This window comes from Mustela lutreola, chromosome 10 (genome assembly GCF_030435805.1).
Source record: "Mustela lutreola isolate mMusLut2 chromosome 10, mMusLut2.pri, whole genome shotgun sequence".
Taxonomy (NCBI): domain Eukaryota; kingdom Metazoa; phylum Chordata; class Mammalia; order Carnivora; family Mustelidae; genus Mustela; species Mustela lutreola.
Window position 1 is genome coordinate 86,673,472 of NC_081299.1, and position 15,072 is coordinate 86,688,543.

At 39.5% G+C, this 15,072-nt stretch overlaps 1 non-coding gene across 1 annotated transcript; it reads right to left on the reverse strand.

Moving 5' to 3' along the window:
- Positions 1-2,024: 2,024 nt before the first annotated feature.
- On the reverse strand, positions 2,025-2,155 carry LOC131810705 (small nucleolar RNA SNORA31). Its single transcript, XR_009345683.1, has one exon. It is a non-coding gene; the product is annotated as a small nucleolar RNA SNORA31 (small nucleolar RNA).
- Between the last annotated feature and the right edge of the window lie 12,917 nt (positions 2,156-15,072).

Sequence of the window (15,072 nt, forward strand, 5' to 3'; positions counted from 1 at the left end):
CTTTTCAATGTTGGTTCTGGGTAAGTTTTTACATGAAATGAAGGATCCTATTACTAAACAAAGGAAAAAACTGCTTACATATTGCAACTACACCATTTTCCAAATTAAGAAGCTTACAAAGGGGGGCACTTGGGTGCCTCAGTGGGTTAAGCTGCTGCCTTCAGCTCAGGTCATGATCTCAGGGTTTTGGGATCGAGTCCCGCATCAGGCTCTCTGCTCAGTAGGGAGCCAGCTTCCTCCTCTCTCTGCCTGCCTCTCTGCCTACTTGTGATCTCTCTCTCTCTCTCTGTCAAAAAAATAAGTAAAATATTTGGAAAAAAAAAAAGAAGCCTACAAAGGTTAAGTGACTATAAGAAAATCATACAATTATACCCTTAGGAAGCTAAAACACTTGGATATGAATTCAGGTTTTTGCATCTCAGACTTTTCCTGTCAAGGGCTCCATCTTTGATGCCTGCAGATACAGGGTTAAGAACTCCTTCAGCCCAATATAAATATAACTTTGATACTTTCTTATTATGTCTATTCATAAGTATGTACGCATATTTGAAAATTACTCGTTTATAGTCACCCTTAATTCATGAAGAATTTGGAGCGGCTTACAACAACAGATTAGGAATCCGTGGGAGGGAAAGAAAGACAGGCATAATGGCATGAAATACGCTACAAAGGTCTGGATAGTTGTAGAGATAGGCTCTACATCGACTGCAAGCTTGGTAGAAGTCAGTGCAGAAGGAAACAACTGTGCACAACCTCAGTTGAGTTTCTGGCATCTCGAAAATGCATGAAATCCAAAACTGGGGGGAAAACACTTTAAAAATCTGGACAAACAAAAGTAACTGCTCCAGGCTGTCTGTCAGCTCTTACTCCTCTTGTGCATAAGGCTTCCTTATGTCCCTTTGCTCTAACATACTCAGACTCCAAGTGCCTGAACATAATGTGGAGAGTTAAAATAGAGGAGTGTCTCAATTCCCGAAGTGCTTTACATCTGTCAGTTTCAGAGGAAACCGTGGTATTGCTTTAATGTGTGTGTGTGTGTGTGTGAGTGTGTGTGCGTGCGTGCCCGCACACACTTTTATTAAACATATGCTCCCAGCCACATTCCACTTGGCAAGATCACAAGTACATAATAGCTACAGGCTGTAAAGAAAAAAATAAAAGAGAACTTAACCATTTTTTAAAAATAACATAAATAAGAGCTCCTCAGCTACTTTAAGCATTCATTTATGCATTCTCTGAGGGTGAACCCTAGCTTTTCTTCCGTCTCTGGGTCTCCGCTTCTTCATCCCTGCCTGAGGATGAATATTGCAGTGGTACATGATGCAAACATTGGCAATCTGTGTTTACATTTGTGTTTCCAACTGAATATGCTAATAGTGTTTAATCAGCAGCGATGTTGCTTTATATCAATGTTTTGTGCCACGTACAGCCTCAGTGATAATGTTGTGATAACCAGAATTTTCCCCACATCAAAACTTGGAGACGATCCCAGTTTTTTTGAACTGCCATTTGATTCCACAATATGGTGAAATCCTTTAATCTTCCTCAGGATTATTTCTGTGTTTTCAGGAAGCATCACATATCCTCTTTGTTTCATTAAGGGGTGGTGGTTGGGTGGGGGGAGGCTTGAGACCGCTTGCCGCAGTTCAGAGGTGTTGGTATGCCAAGCAAGCTCCCGAGCTGTCCAGGAGAACCTGCGGGAGGAAGCTCCAGGGTTGGTGGTGGTGTGGAAGGAAATGGCTGCAGGCTGCTCGGCGTGGGGTTTGGGCATATTCTGTGGAATCCAGCAGCCTGATGGCTAGAAATACAGAATCCAACAGCAGTGGAGTGCGGCGGAGGTGGGACATGACATGCTTTTAGTCACGAATTTATAAAACATATTTCTAACCTGCAAATAATCTAGCTAGAGGAGGGTAGGGCCTGCTCAAGAATTGATGAGCTTCTGATCCTAGGCAAAGGGGTGCTCTGCAGATCAAGTATGTCCTCTCTCTCTCTCTCTCTTTTTTTGGCGGGGGTGGGGGGACAAATATGTTTCCCTACTCATTCTGGGCCACCACAAAGACCAGATAGAAAGTGCAGAGACTTTTTTCTTTTGCCTCCTACTGCAAACCAGAAGAAGCACAGAGTATTATTTAAGGTCTGTCAGTGAACACAGGAAAGCATTGTACTCTTAAGGCAAATATATAAACCTCTCCTCTCAAAAAAAAAAAAGGGAGGGGCAAGAATAGCAATCCCAAACTCCAAACTTTCTTTTTTACAATAGAAGTATTTCTTATTCTTTGTGTATGTTCCAAGTTGGGATTTATTTATTTTTATTTATTCATTTTTTTCCCTAGTGAGTATGTGAGAACCCTGCTGGGCTTTTTTTTTTTTTTTGACAGAAACATGACATACGTTTTAAGGAATACTGTCATCCAGAAAAGAATCCACCCTTTGCATTTTAACCTTGTTAAATTGGATCCGGATTCTCTTTAAGGCTGTTTCTCTCCCAGGACATAAAACATTTTGGTTCTTAAACACTTAAGAGAGGTACACTGCTCGAGATGTACAGATAGCTTTCATTAGCACTAATGGGAGTTATGCTTCTACACCAGGAGAGAATAGAGCCTGAAGATTTTAAATTATGCTTGATGCAGATCTTCCAGATGGAATAAATTATGAGGAATGCTTAGGGGGGAAATGTCTAAATATCCCCTAAAGCCATAGTTTAATAGCAAAGCAATACTTCTGAGTAACGGAAGTGGAGTCAACAGTACTGGCTTTGTGCCTATCACCATGCTAAGTAGCTGATATTGACTATTGAAAATTCTTTATTGGATTAGTATTGCACTTGAGTTCTATTATTTTTCCAAAGGACCTAAGAGATAGTTCTCTGTCTTGAATAGTCCACTAAAGTGGAATTCAGGTTGGTGCAGCTTTCAAGGCCATTTATCTTAAATTCAGTAAACTTCCAGATGGCAAGCCCTAATACCAAGATCTTTATTTTCGTTTCTTATTACCCTTTCTGAAAATAGTGTTCCTTATCTCTTTCTTTTGGGTGCATATATTTTATTTTATTGTTTTGAAAATTTCTATATCTTATTTTGCTTTGAGAATTATTGCCCACATCTCCGAGATTACTGGAATTATTTCCTGTATTGTTCATTGTGACATATCTCCCGTCTATTTTAACATTTGCTACATTTTATTTTACTTGAGACTTTTTGCTTTGAAAGTGATTGCCTGCTTCCTACTACCAAAATAACTGAAAAATTAGAGGAAATTTTTCTAAAGAGTCATTTCTTTTATGTCATCTTCTGGGACCGTCTTCACTTGAAATTTTTCCTCTATCTTCCAGTGGGAATCAACCAACTGAGCCACCCAGGCGCCCCTTCCAGTGGGAATCACACACGATTATTAAGCAATACTGATTACTATTGTGGGTAGGAAAAAGGTAGAGCAGAGGAGGGAGAGGAAGGCCAGATGCCACCAGGAGAAGACGAGGTGACTGCTGAAAGAGCAGATTGGCTGGGGAGTTCACTGTGGCTCCGATCACCTCTGAATCATTCAGTATCCCAGCATTGCCTGGACTTGCTTGGAGAAGTGAAGTCATGCCAATCACTTTTAAAGAAACTCTAGTAGATAACCTAGACAGACAATTCATGAAAATACAATGGAAGATATTATTTTCTAGAGTGGGATGGTGCTGCTTGCTATTCAGGACACTTTTTCAATCTAACTGGAAACCAGATAAATAATCAGAGAGTTGTTCAGCATAGAGGAAGGTGAAATAAAGGATAATAAAGGATATTTCATCCAATTCAGGTGACATCCAGTGAATTATACCTGCTCTACAATAGGGTAACCTATCAGAGGAGTTTACATGCTCCAGATTCCCAGTCACTCTCCCCAGGGTAGGCTGGAAACTACCAATCTCCGGGATGTTGACATCTATTTTTATTTTTATTTTTTTTCATCTGACCATCCTCCTCTGGTGTATCCATCCTACTTTATTTTTCTTTAACATATTCTGTCCTCCTTTAGACAATGATACAATTCAATCTCAATGGCTCTTGCCTACCAAATTACAGTTACTTTGATTTTGCTTTTGAGCTTTTCTAAATTTTTTACATTTGTTAAAATCTACAGTTAGTACAACCATCATGGATGCATTTTTTTAGTTCAGAAGGCACATTCATGTTCTTCAAGTTCAAGTTTCAAGTTCAGGGACAGAGAATATCACTTTGTTAATCATTATATGCTGCCACACCTGCATTATGATATTCTAATAATTTTTTTGAATCCTTCTGGATGGACTGGGTGCTGTGCTGGTGTTCTGTGAAGTTCTAACAAAGCCAGTTTTTATACAGATGTTAAGAACTTCCCCCAAACCTTACAGGTATACGAGAGTAAGAGTTGGGTTCCACAGCTGGATCTTCCTGGCTGTGTCCCTCAGCCTCCCATACTTTGTTTTTGAGGTTTTGTTTGAAATTACTAAAATGGGAAATAGCATTAAAAGCAGAAGAAGAGGGGCACCTGGGTGGGTCAGTGGGTTAAAGCCTCTGCCTTTGGCTCAGGTCATGGTCTCCAGGTCCTGGGATTGAGCCCCACATCCGGCTCTCTGCTCAGCAGGGAGCCTGCTTCCCCCTTTCTCTCTGCCTGCCTCTCTGCCTACTTGTGATCTCTCTCTCCGTGTCAAATAAATAAATAAAATCCTAAAAAAAAAAAAAAAAAAAAAAAAAAAAAAGGCAGGGGCGCCTGGGTGGTTCAGTGGGCTGAAGCCTCTGCCTTCGGCTCGGGTCATGATCCTAGGGTCCTGGGATCGGGCCCTGGGATCGGGCCCTGAGTTGGGCTCTCTGCTCAGTGGGGAGCCTGCTTGCTCCCCCTCTCTGTCTGCCTTTCTGCTCACTTGTGATTTCTGTCTGTGAAATAAATAAATAAAATCTTAAAAAAAATAAAAGGCAGAAGACGACACTGCTTTACTGTTTTCTTTCCAGTTCTTCCTTGGGAAACTAACAGCATCTAATCTCTGAACCTTATGTTCATTTTAACTGTGTCCCAGGATTGGGTTTAGTATCCATGTCTGCAATAATTAAAATGCAGCGGTAAAGTTATGAAAAGAGAAGGAGGAAAGTTGCACATTTCTAAGTGAAATAGACCAATCTGGAAAGGCTACAAACCATATGATTCCAACTATATGACATTCTGGAAAAAAGCAAAATTATGGAGACAGTAAAATGATCAGTGGTTGCCAGGGCATGTACGGAAGAAGGCATGAACAGGCAGAGCACAGAGGATTTTTAGGGCAGTGAAACGGCTCTGTATGATACTATAATGGTGGATGCATGTCATTATGCATCTGTCAAAATCTATGGCATGTACAATACCAAGAGTCGGCCCTAACGTAAACTACAGACTTTCGATGAGACTGATGTAACAATACAGGTTCCTCAACTGTGACAAATTCCAGGGGGGATGTTGGTGATGGGTGAGGTTCTGCATATGTAAGGACAGGAGGTATATGGGAACTCTCTGTACCTTCTGCTCAATTTTGCTGTGAACCCAAAACTGCTCTAAAAATAAAAGTTATTTTTAAAAAGTGCAGTGGAAAGTAGCAAGAGGAAGTGGGTGTTCGTTGGACACGATCCCTGCTCCCTCTTTAAAGGAGATGCAGCACCTCCAGTTACACAATCATTTCTCTGTGCTTGTCACCTTCCTTTCTCTTCTTCCACTCAGCCATCCTCGCCCATTTTCCTCACAAAGCTTTAAGCGGAGAGTAAAGCATCTTCGTGTGCCTGTGTGTGTTGATCTGCAATTTCGGGAAAGAAGGGAAATAGGATTTAGCGTTTTGCCTGAATAAAGGAAAGAATCACTTTGGTTTCTTCTCTCTCTCCATTGTCAAGATTTCCTTGGTAGAGTTGGAGATGGTGAGGAGGGATTGGAGGGGATAAAAATAAAATTCCTGAAGTAATTGTGAAGTGCTACATTCTTGTCACTTGGTATTTTTCTATCTCATAATATCTGTTATATTTCATAAGCATTAATCATCAAGAACTACAACTCCTGGGAAGGTACTTTTTTCTTTGCCCCCCAAATAATCCAGTCCTAGAATTTAAAGGCTTTATACGACATTTTGTATGTCAAAGATCGCAGCGTCAAAAATCCATCAAATCGGACAGCTCACACTGTTACTGGAAAGGAACATTCAAATATGTGAACAAGCCTAATGGCCTCTCTTGCCTTTTAAGAATATAAATGGACAGTTCTTCACATGCACAGTGCTAAAATTAAATTCGCAGTATGGGGTGGCAAATGGGAAAATAACGACATGAGACACTCAGGGTGCCTGCTCCTTGCACAGTGGGGAGGTGAAGACGCCATGGGAGGCAGAAAGGGAAAAAATAGGCTAGGCCATCTAGACAGTGTTCTCTGGTTGGCATCGGAGAGGCGGTTGGGCAGGACTGACAGCTGGGCTACAAGCTGAAGAGGATGGGAGAGTGGGAGGAACAGGCAGGCTTGACTTCAAGCTGTTTCGTTTGCATATGGCCACAAGCTGGCTCCCTGTCAATCCACCGCCCACGCTCACCCCTCCTCATCCTGAGTAAATGTCCATTTTGGAATGTAGTCTGTCAGCCAAAGCCACTGGACATTGAATAGTTGATCTGCTCAGACAGAGTTTGTTCCAAGTATAGCAACCAGGGGAAAAAAAAAAAAAAAGGCAGAGGATGATGTAGGGCTCTGATGATTTTTTCCTTTATTGAGATATTATATTTTAGTCTTGGTGGAATGAAACTGATCTATTCGGTCAAATAGGTGAAGGACATTCCAGGACAGACAAGGATGGATTTAAGAAGAGACCTGGAATTTAAATTCATTTAAAATGTGAATTTGAATTTAAATCCCCCCAATTCATTTTAACCTAATCATTTGCTGATATTTTGTTGGATTGTTTCTGCTGTGGGACCCTGGGGATCACAAAGCATGCTTGCTACCTCCATGATACTGTTTTAACTGTGCATAGCATAGTTTCTTCACAGTTTAAAACAATAGCTGAAGAAGTAAAAAAAAAAAAAAAAAGAATTGTTCAAACAGGATTTAATGAAATAGCCATCAACACCTGCATTCCATGAGAAGTACTAGAAAATTGTGTGTGTGTGTGTGTGTATGTCTGTAAATGAATGGGTGTGCATGTGTGTGTATTTGCTTTTGGTGAAATGATTGAAGAGGAAGCATGCCAAATAAATGTATTTATGTTGATGGACTGCTTTTTTTAAAATCCTAATACAGTTAACAGTGTTATCTTAGTTTCTAGACAGTTTGCTGAAAGGATGATGATTGTGCACATGTTTGGTAGAAAGCTGTCAACATTTTCACTTGTGGAAATGAGTCCACAGATTTGGACATTTTTAAAACGTGGCTTTTGTCATTTTTTTTCAGGATCCACATGCAGGAAAAAAAAAAAAAAACTGGGATCATCCACCAGTCAGAAGCCAAGTAACTCACTATTCATCTCAGTTCTGAATATATCAATTTTACAAATTCTCTTCTACACAGGAATACAACCCAAGAGCAGCCCTACCTTCCCTCACCCCCACCCCACTTCTAGGAATTGTTTTGGGATCCATAGAAGAGGGGGCCTCTGTATTCACAAATGAACAGATTTACAATATACATTGGAAAAACAATTCAATCATATATTTTGAAATTAAGAGGAATAACAATAAGCATAGGTCATGTATAAATCTATACATATAGATTTATATGTATATGTATACATACATAATTTAGATACAGATACATATTTTAAATATGTATTTAAATATATATTTTATACAGAAATACAGATACATATTTTAAAACCAGAGGACTCATACTAAACAGGTGAGGTGTTCTGATTTAGATATGCATTTGACAAGAGAGGCAGTCACAGTATTCATTTAGAAGCACAACGTGAGAATGATACTGAAGTTCTAAGCCATAAAGGATAACTTATTAGTTGAGCTTTGAAGTTTTAAAATATGTAGCATAAAGATGAGAGTGTATGTATATGGATTTCCCTTAAACCATCATCCTTAGCATTTTTAGACTGGCATAATTTAACTTTATAATTTTAAATAATTTGGTTTCCTTTCTCCCTGTTCTAGGTCAGTGGATCAATACTCCTCCTTTATTTTAAATGGTGGCATAGAAAGCTCAGGTGATCTGTTCCAAGTCACACAGTTAGTTAGCTGGTTTCAGAAAGAGCATTAGACGTTGAAAGAAACTATGAAGAGAAACTCCATTCTGTTGCCTCAATTATTAGCTAAGCCATATTGTAGTCTCATGGTTTACTACATGTGGGGCTAAGTGCTCATTGCTTAAATAAATGAAAGTGACTGAAAAGTGAACATGACTATGTTGGAGGAAAGCCTTTCTTAAATGTCTTCAGGCAAGAAATAGTAACTTCAGTGTGATCTCATATTGACGAAGGGTTAGACATCCAGGAGGTGGCAGTAGGGAGTAACGAGTAAGCGTTCAGACTTCGCAGGCTGAGAAGATTGATTACGTTTTCCCAAACAAGAGGGAACTAAGTGGCTCAGATGTGGCAGATACATGAAGCCATCGAAACAAATGAGAGACATTTTTCACAGACTGATAATGTTAAAGTCAGCTGGAGGAGGCTACGTCTCCTCAAATCCTGGATTGTCTCCTTGATTCATTGGAACAATATGACTATTTTAAAATATGACATCATGGAGACATTTTCTGAGATCTGTAAGAGAGGGACAACGCATGATAATAGGATTAGTCAGGCCAGATGAGTCTCATACTAGCCTTACAGGAGTAACCAGTGCAATTTAATTCAATATTGTCAAATGGTCAATCTGATTATGCTTGAGAGAGAGAGATTGAGAGAGAGAGTGTGTATGTGTGTGTGTTACAGGGGCACCTGCAGGGAGATGTTGGTCAATGTATTTCTCTACAGAATTAGCCAGCAGGTAAAAGAACTAAAGGTGAGGGTTTTATGTGATTGTGTGTGTGTTAGTTATCTATTGCTGTGCAACATACTGCCACCCAATTTAGAAGCTTATAAACAACCTAACCAGTTATCTATCACCATTTCTGTGAATTAGCAGTATGGAAACAGCTTGGCCAAACTGTTCTAAAGTGAAGGTTCTCATGAGATGTCAGGTGGGGCTACAGTGATCTGAAGAATTGACTAGGGCTGAAGGATCCTCCGCAAAGGTCACTAACTCACATGACTGGCAAATTGCAGCTGGCTTTTGGTGGAAGGTCTCAGTTCCTCTCCCTGAGGGCCTTTCCGTATGGCTGGGTTGACTGTCCTTATAATGTGGTGACTGGTTTCTACCAAAGCAAGCCATCCAGACAAACCAAAGCTTCAATACCATTAACAGCCTATCCTTGAAAGTCATGCTGTCATGCCTGTCTGTACTTTAGTTATCAGATAGACTAGCTCTGATTCATACAGGAGACTAACACGTGGTATGAATACAAGAAGCAAGGACTGTGGGGTCATATTGGAGGTTGGCTACCACAATCTATTAAGAGAAGTTCCCTTTGCTTTTGCAAGTAATTGGGGTAGAGCATGTTTTCACTGGAAAGTCCTTATGAATACTTTTTTCATCAGATTGGGATGTTGAATCACAATATTTATTATATGCAGGAACACTGACAGAAGGTAGAAGTACATTGGGATTACCCTATGGAGTAAATATGGTAAGAATTGCTACCAAATAGCGGTAGGAGAGAAGACACAGCTGCACCACCCATGCCCATCATATTATCACGGTAAAAGAACAAAACCAAACACAAGCGAACCAAAGAAAAAACAGAATGGCCCTGGAATGGCGAAAAAAATTTGTTCACTTTTTGTTTTAGAGACAAATATGAAAGACATGTACTTTTATTTTTTTCATCTGTATCTTCTACCTCAAAAGAGAAAGGAAAAACTTGAAGTCTGTGGACATTCAAAAACATGACACAAGTGGCTTGCCAAGAGGCTTTCTTCTGTTTTCTGCCAAGTACCTCTCTGATTGAGCTGTACTCCTCATTTGAGTTTACTGTATTACCGACACGGTCACAATGTGTTAAACGGAGCCATTTGTTTCTCCACCGGGTTGATTAGTGTTTTAGGTTGGCATTGTACGTGGCTGGCCTATGTTCCAGTATGATGACTAATTGGCCTGAACTTGGGTGACAGAGACTTGGGAGGGGAGTAGTGAGTGGTTAGCGGGTGTCAATCCACTATTGTCAGCGCTTACCTCACAATTTCTTGTTCCGGGTCTACATTTATCACCCATCTCAAGTTTTCTGTTCGTTGGCTCCTGCTTGACATCTAAGTCAAAATTTGGGTGACCCAAGGCATTCTGATATGTAAATGCTTCTTTGGCCAAGTAGAGTATGTAATAAAAATAAGTCCCATAAGGGATTCTGGCCACTGTGACTGATCGGAAACTGTTTGAAGGCTGTATAACTTGTGGTATTGAAAATAATTTCTAATGTGTGAGGACTTTGGAAATGTTGTAAGAGAACTCTGCAAATACAAGTTGGATTGATTCATAGGTGAGTAGCAAAGCCAAACCCCATAGCATTTTCTTTCTCTCTAGATCTGTGCCATAATGATACCAAGATCCAAAATATTTTTTTATCTTGTAATCTACTCAGATTCTTGCCATTTTAGTTACTGTGGCAGAGGTTCGTGTTGCCCATCCTAATGCCCTTCTCTTCTTCTGAGAACTCTAAGGTACACGATGTACCTGGTCCCTTGATTGCCTGGAAAAAGGACAACATTTGCAACTAATATGGTCATATGCCTAAAGGTCTAGCCAAAGGGATATAAATAAATAAGTGGCAGGGCATGACAGTTTCTGGGAAACTTCCTTGAGATAGGATATAGGTGCACTTTAAACCTGCTCGCTGCTACTTGCTTCCTGTTTAGAACTCAGTTATGACGATTGGTGCACCATGTTGACCAACTGTAAGTAATCATGAAGTGGAACAGAAAGTAGTCCAAGTCCCAGGTGATGATGAAACCACCATATCAGCTCTCAGTTGTCTATCCTGAACTTTATGTGAGGAGGAAACTTCTCACATAAGGTTAAGTTATTTCGGTAGGGTTTCATTGCTGGATCTTTACGAAGTCTTGCAGAGGGAAGTGGTCTTCTAATATGCTGGCAAACACACGTCATCGCCAGTCCCTTTGTATGCTATGTAGAAGTAACAATGGCATTTTTCATGTGATAGTCAGAGATATGTTGCTTTAGTAGCATCGCAGGGGAGAATCACAGTACCTCAATGCAGTCTGCCTCCACAGAAGCTCCAGATGCTGTCACTTCTGTTGCCAAGAAAGCAGCTGCCTGATTCCCTCTTGGTTCCAGTACACATTCCTGGGTGATTCATCTTGGGACACATGTGTTCCTTCTGTGCCAAAATGAGGAACACTGATGTCGACTTTTGCAATTCATTAATGTTTTCACATATGTGAGGTCATGGAAAGTTTTTGGTGACAGCTGTTTTATGGCATTATGACTTCAGTGATAAAATAGTAATTTTTCTCATATTAGAGGATAACAGATATGGGAATCAGGGATCTATATGGGACCAAATGAGTCCAATTTTTTTTTTGCAAAGAAAATATGGAAAACAGACTAGGAAATAAACATGCAAAACATGAACCCTGTAATTATTTGACTCACAAGCTATAATCCATTCTGAATTAAAGCTCATGCTTAATATGGATGTTTCAGTAGTATCATACCCTTTAAAGTGAATTCATCCACTGTTTGATTAAAGAATTACATTTGTGCTCACTGTGGCTATTTTCTGTAAAGTAATTATGGAATACTTATTATGAATAAAACACTAAGTTATATGCTATGACGAGGGAACACAAGTGCCTCAAGCAGAGGAAACAGTATGGATATATCTTAGTTAGCATGTTATTAACAGTATAAACATGTCATAATTCATTGAAGACTTGAAGGAAATGTGCTGAACTTTCAGCATTAGTGTTTAGTGATATGCAGGGTATTTGGTGAATCTCTAGGATCGCCTGGTAGCTTCAACAGGTGCTTGGTAAAAGGTTATGTTTTGCAAAATCATGGCTATTATATAATTATTCCTGTTTTCATCACTAGGAACTGCATATACGATGTATCTTACAATCTTTTCTAATTAAAAAAAGCTGCTACTGTAAACATGGCTGGCAACTCCCTTTGTGTGCACATTTTGCAAGTGTGAAGAATGGCTTTTCATTCGTGGCTGTAATCAGTTCACTGAAAACATTTGTTTTTCTACTGCTGACACTTGTGAAGCCTTTGCTAAAATAGAGTCAAACTCATTCCTTAATAGAAGTGCATGAGACAGTTTTCTATTGTTTCCTATTATCTTTCAAATGTGTTTTCTACTCAGCTTACCAGTTTGCAGTGGGGCAGCTGCTTGAGAATCCTGATGCTGAACGTGATAATAAGATCTACTATATGTCAGGTCTTTTACATATATATATTTTTTAACAAACTTCATAATAATTGAAAGGGCAGTTGTCATAGCTCCCATTTTGTTAGTGATAAAACTAAGACCCAGAGATTTAAATTAACCTCTTAAGATCAAAATGCTGATGAGTAAACAATGCTGGTTTGAACTCACGTCTGTCAGCAGCAAAACTGTAGTTTCCACTACACGAGACTACTTTCCATCTGATACTAGACTTTCACTATTTATAGTCCCTTCAAAGCAGCTGAGCTATTGTAATGATTCTGCTCCATTTTCAGTGGGTTGAAATATATGAAGACTTTGTTGTGGAGGCCAGCTGATTTACTAATTAACTAATTAATGTCAGTTAGCCTGCACTGACAGCTCAGGTGAAATTACCTAAGAAGACAAACACATACACCATTATTACGACCATTTATGGTGTCTTTTCCCCAAATATGTTTTTATTGTTAAAGAGGTTGTGCTGAAATGGAACATCCTAAAATTATGCTCATGGGGGATATATACTTTTTTTGGATTATTTATTTCTAGGAATTCCTGGTCTAGTATTTTAGGGAATCTCAATTAAGAAAAAAGGGTGAATATTCCAGTCAACTGCTGCAGCATTACTGTAGGGATGGGTGAAAATGACCACATGAGAATAGACTGTCATTGGGCAGGTTTGTAATCCATGAACTGGTTTGTGGAGCAGGCGGTTCCGCTGGTAATGAGGCAGCAGGTATTGCCTTTGGCCTGTACCTGTAAAATTTTCCATCCAATTTGTAGGATATTAAAGGGAAAGCCTGGTAGAACTTTAGAATAGTATTCCTTTAAAGTCCTACCCCAAAGGAGTTAAATCTGTTGTGTGTTCCTCAAGGTATGATTCAGACCTGTTTAGAGACACCCCCTTCCTAAGCCCTAATTCATTGTACTCTGTTGCTAATATAAGGCAAACAATGTATTTCCTTACCACTAGGAGAGAGAAAATATTACCCAAAGGCTCCATTTCTCTTTCCTGTCTAAGGAGTAAGCCTTCGGGGACCTTCCTGATGCTTTTTTTTTTTTTTTTTTCAGTTAAAGATTTTATTTATTTATTCGACAGAGAGAGACCACAAGTAGGCAGAGAGGCAGGCAGAGAGAGAGGGAGGCAGAGACAGAGGGAGGAGGAAGCAGGCTCCCACCAAGGCGAGAGCCTGATGCGGGGCTCGATTCCATGACACTGGGATCATGACTTGAGCTGAAGGCAGAGGCTTTAACCCTCTGAGCCACCCAAGCACCCCTCCCCCCATGCTTTTAAATACAACAGAGCATGGGAAGGTTGGGGATGGTTTGGCCAATAAGGTACTTAAAGACAACGGAATCCTGAGATCCTGGAATTCCTTGAGCTCAGATAAAGTATCTGAAGGGCTGACAGTTTTACATACGCAGATTTTAAAATCTCCCATTTTGTAAGAGACAAGGCATTTAGCTCTTGTTTTATCACCAGCAATTTGAAGCTATCATTGAGAGAGAAAATATGACCTGTGACATTTCATGGCATATGTGAAACCTACCCATTTTTCAAGTAACTCTCATTTGCTTAGTCATTTACTGAAATAAGATTTCTTATGAGATAAAACACCACAGCCACCACATACACAAACAAATAAATCAGTAACTAACGGTTGCCTCAATACCTCATCATAAGAAATACATTTGTTTTTTTCCGAAATCAATTATTTGTATATTTGGAACTTGCTGTCTTTGCAAGTTAATAATTTGTTCGTTAAGTCAGGACTAACTTGCATGTAAACAAAATTATTCCCATTCTGGGCCCATTCTTTTTTGAAGTTGGACCTTCAAACAGTAGAGTTGATTATTCTTTGTATCTTACTATTACTAAATTATTTAAACAAGGAGGCCATTGGACTGAGAGGGCTTTAATGCCCTGGCGGCTTCTCTAGAGAAACCAAATCTAAGCCTATAAATGCCTCAAGCTTATGGATTTGAAGCCAATGGTAACCAATCACAAACAGCCAACTAAATAAAGCTGCAGCCAATCTTTCCTTTGCTTCTGCCATTGCCCTGCAAGCTCTCTCCCCCAGCCCCTGTAGGTGGAGCCTGCCTAACTACTTCTGGTTTGTTGCCGACCTGGTTCAAATAGATTTTTGCTTAAATAAACTCTTAAAATTTTTGATATGCCTTAGTTTATCTTTTTAATAGCATTAACCAATTTCCCACTCCCCACTCCCTAGTCAGGTTGATAAGGCATTTGCAGAATCATGTATTCTTAGAATTTCCCTATGACTTTGTGAGTAGAAGATTAATTCTTGTGCTGTACAAGGTAACAATATCTACCTTATAACATTAATACAAGAATAAACTGAGTTAGAATGGGTAAAGCGCTTTTTAAAAGAGTTTCTGACACATAGTAAGTGCTCAGTGTAAGTTGGTTATAATTACTATTTCATTGCTTTGGTCCTGATCATCATATTTCACCTAAATATCAGCAATAACCTATTAACTTTTTTTTTTTTTTGCCATCAATTTTATCTCCCTCTAGTCTTTTGTCTACAGAACAAGCCAGAGTTACTCTCTATAATGTGCAAATGTGCTACTCCCATTGTTTTAGTAGCTTCCTGT